Source organism: Lactuca serriola, chromosome 2 (assembly GCF_051521515.1).
Source record: "Lactuca serriola cultivar US96UC23 chromosome 2, Lser_US96UC23_V15, whole genome shotgun sequence".
Taxonomy (NCBI): domain Eukaryota; kingdom Viridiplantae; phylum Streptophyta; class Magnoliopsida; order Asterales; family Asteraceae; genus Lactuca; species Lactuca serriola.
Genome location: NC_136409.1, coordinates 82527904 through 82532556, shown reverse-complemented (window position 1 = coordinate 82532556; position 4653 = coordinate 82527904).

Below are 4653 nucleotides of genomic sequence, written 5' to 3'. Positions count from 1 at the left end.
GAAGAGTAAACTCCTTATCAAGGCCCTACACACCCTTAGATACTACCCGGACCACTCCTAACACTTGAGTTAAAGTGTTTTCTCGTCTTGGAGTGTGTAAGCATATCTAATTAGTGATTTAAAGTCTAATTGGATACATTCGTGTATCATTTCATATTACATAGGAACCTCGCACGTTTTCCATCCCCGAACCAACGTTTAGCATCCAAACCGACACAATCCACGTCCGGTGAGTTCATACCCCTACCCTTTTTGATGTTTTTCAATGTTTTCAGGGGGGAATACAAGAAAAAGTACAAGAATATCTTGTGCTTAAACTTATTATTTCAATTGAATTATTTCATATTTCACTTTCTTTTAACAATTGAAACCGTATTAACCAACTGTTTGAATTGCAGAATCAGTTTACAAACCGATTTCACATATTATTATATAATGTTATATTATATATATATTTCACAAATGAATTGTTCCATATCATTATTGTTAAAAGCATTAGATTAGTAAAATTGTTTTGTCCTTGGTAACACTCAACAGAGATACGCGAGTGGGGGATCATCTTTGAAAATAGAATTTAAACCGGATTTTGCGCATTATTACTTGTACATTTGTTATTCCTATAAATTGGTGACACGTCCTCGTAGAACACTCCACAGAGATACGCGAGTGGAGGAACGCCTCTGTAACCAGAATCTCTTTGTGAGGGAGCATGACTTGAGTGTATAGATCTATACGGGGCTGACTACCCCGCACCTGGCTGCTCGCTACAGCCGAACCGAATGGTTCAAGGGTGACGAAAGTCATAAATGATACTGGCCTTCCTTTGCCATGTCTAGTCTTTAGTATGGTTATAGAACTCGCAATTTGGATAACAGAGATTTACTTGTTTGTAATAATGAATATAGTAAATTAATAACCTTTGAGATTAGTTTACTATCTTGATAGTTTTATATACGTGTTAAAACTAACATACAATTCACAAGGATAATCAACTTTTTTTTTCAGTATACATCTTTTACATTACATTTCGGATTGGTAACCAACTTTTAGGAAAATATAGGATTTTCCTGGGGTAACAGTTATTCATAACCAGAATTGTGTAACATAATGGAAAACTGAACATTACTTTTAAGAAAATATGGGATATTCTTGGATAACCACTTTTTTAGAAAAAAAGGAATCTTGTTCATTTTCACAAAACAAACCGCTTATGAACTCACCAGCTTTATGCTGATTTTTAAACTGCTTGTATTCTCAGGTTCTTCTTAAACAGGTATTCATCGTTCTTTTGCAGAAGACGGAGCGTATGGAAGTCACGTCTTTCTTTTGTTTAAACTTATGTAACTACAAAACTTGTATTACTTTAATTTCAATCAAATGTAAGGAATCTATGTAGTGTAATATTTTGTGCTTACTATGATTACTATGTACATTGGTTGCGATACTTCATGACGTCCTCTGCCCTGGAACGTTTCCGCCATCGGTTTCGGGGTGTCACAGATTGATATCAGAGCCCTTGTTTATAGTGAACTAGTATACCAAACCTTACATGGTATAAGACTATAAACACTAAGGGGCCTAAGTGCTCTGAACTAAAAGTATACTTTAAAATATAAGTATTTTCAGAAGTATACAATTATACCTAACCGTCGAGATTCGTAATTACAAGTAGAACAAAACATAAGTAAATGGGTGTTGTACGCTGCGGTTAAACCTGGGCAGTTATGTAGTCGTGTCTAGGGTCAATATAGCCTGATCAACTATATTCATTCGAGACATGACCAACATGTGCCTGGGAGTGACTATAGTGTCCAGCATGCCTAAAACGTACGCAAATACCCCAAACAACGAGCCGTCGTCGCAGCGAATCATGAAATACTATGGGAGTATTTCTAGATCCAACTTATTGTAGAAAAATTTCGTTCAAGCGTTGCCCCTCAATTATTCCTTTAGCGATAGTTTATCTGCCTTAATAATTCATTCCTGCTTTATCGCTTAATAAAATTATATGTCTGTCATAAAGAGATATCCCTTGTTTCATATCTCTTGATTTAATTCAGAGGATTTACTATCCTCTTTTTCCTAATCATTTTAGATCGAAATATCTCCAAAGAAAGGACACAGCTCAAGGAACAACAACCCTCCGTCACCACCTCCTTCTCAATTCGACCCTATGATGTCCCAATTGGTTGTTTCTGCCGCAGTGACGACTACAATGAAGCTATTGTGCCCTAACAGGTTCGATGGACCAGTATATAACCCCTACCCCCAAAACCATGAAAATCTTCAGGAGCATCAGAATGAGCGTAATGAGAGTAAGAAGGTTTTTTGGAAAAAGCGAAAGGGTCAAAGTTCACAAGGACCCTCCAAGAGGCATGAAACTATGGCAGTTCAAGCTGCCACTGCTCCTGTTGCTATGTCTACAGCTCAAGCACCTACCACTAGGTATGCGGGTAACCTCCCTTGGTGCAACAAGTGAAAATATCACCATTATACCCCTGTCCCGTGCCTCGAGATGATCTGCAAAAGATGTGGCAAAAAGGGCCACACTGCTCGAAACTGCAAAACACCAGCCCAACTAATCAATCAAGCTTTCGGATCGAGTACTGATCAAGCCTGTTTTGGTTGTGGAGAAATTGGGCATTTCAAGGGAAACTGCCCAGAAGCAGCAACCACTAACAACGTCAACAACGCCGAGATGGTTTTAGCTATGAAGTCGGATGAGGCAACCGCTGATCCCACCACCGTCGTGGGTACGTTTCTTCTCGAAAATTCTTATGCTCGTATCCTTTTCGAATTTAGTGTCAATAAAGTTTTATTAGTCATTCATTCAAATATCATTGTAAACATAGTCCTCGTCTAATAACCGAAACATTTACCGTCTAGATGGCTAGCGGCAAGAATGAGTGCGCTAATGATTTATTCCTAAGCTGTATTCTTACTTTGAGTAACCATTCTTTCTCCATTGGCCTAACGTCAATTTCAATAAGGAACTTTGACGTTATCATTGGCATGTATCGATTGAATCCCAATCATGCTGATACCCTTGGTATTGAAAAGGCCATCCGTCCCAATCTCCTCTCTAGTCAAACCCTCATGATCTATGGCAATAAATTCGGTTCCAACCTTCGTATCAGTTCGTGCATCTAAAACACAAAAGTTTTCCCCAAAAGGAATGTCATGCATTCCTAGCCCATGTAACCATCAAGAAACAGGAAGTTGAATCCCCGAAGTTTGCAATTCTTCCTGATGTCTTTTCCGAAGAGCTCTTGAGAATTCCTCCTGAACGTCAAGTCGAGTCTCGTATCAACTTAATCCTTGGAACTACCCCTGTAGCCAAATCTCCGTACCGTTTTGCTCCAGCAGAAATGCAGGAGTTATCCAGTCGGCTTAATGAGTTGACCGTCAAAAACCTATATCCTCTTTCCCGAATAGATGACTTCTTCGATAAACTTCAGGGAGCCAGCTACTTCTCACAGATAAACCTTAGGTCAAGATACCATCAGGTGCGAGCTCACGAGGATAATGTTTGCAATACAATATTCAGGATTTGATATGATCACTAAGAGTTCGTATTGATACCCTTCGGTCAAACCATTTTCCCTTGGTCATGTAGTAGGCAATGAAGACATACGTGTGGATCCTCCTAAGGTCGAAGCAATAGAGAATTGGTCGGCACCGAAAACACCCACAAAAAACCTGTCAATTCTTGGGTTTCGCTGGCTAGTATTGCAAACCCGTTCAGAAAAATTCTTCCCGAATCACCAAACCCTTAACCACTCCGACACAGAAAAGTGTATCCTTTTGTTGGAATAAAAATTAAGATACATCATCCCAAGCATTGAAGCAAGACTTATGCAACACACCTATCCTGTCCCTGCTAGAGGAAACAGAGGATTTTGTTGTCCATTGCGATGAATTCAATCATAGTTTAGACTATGTACTTAGGTAGGAAGGAAAAGTTATCATTCACGCTTCGAGACAAACAAAAGGCAAACGAAGTTAACTACACAACTCACGACTTGGAAGTAGGAGAAGCAGCTCCTGCACTGAATAATGAGAGACATGATCTCAATGGAACCAAGTACGCGAATTTCACTAACCATAAGAAACTACATCATATCTTTGATCAGAAAGACATAAACATGAGGTGCCCTTAGTCGAAAGGAAAACTCAGACAGCAAGACTAAGACATTAACAATGACCATCTAACCCCGCTTACTCGCTTAGACCTGAGAAGCCTAGTCAGAAACCCTTGGGACTATTCCAACAGCCTAAATACCCGAATGGAAATAGGAGATGACTATCATAGATTTCATCTTCATGTTACCCAGTTTCCCTAGTGGGTACGATACCATTTGGGGAAATTGTCGATCCGTCGATAAAAATCCGTTCATTTCCTTTCGATCAGAAAATCATTGAAGATGGAAACACTTACACGAACCCACATCCAAGAAGTTGTCCGACTGCATGGTATACCTGCGTCCACTATCTCTGGTTGAGATAGCAGGTTTACCTCAAGGTTTAGACAGATTTCTTCCGAAAACTCTCAAAACCAAGCTAGATATGAATACAACTTATCATCCTTAGACAATTAGACAGAGTGATAGAGTTATTCAGATCATGGAAGACATGCTTGGAGCATGTGTCATC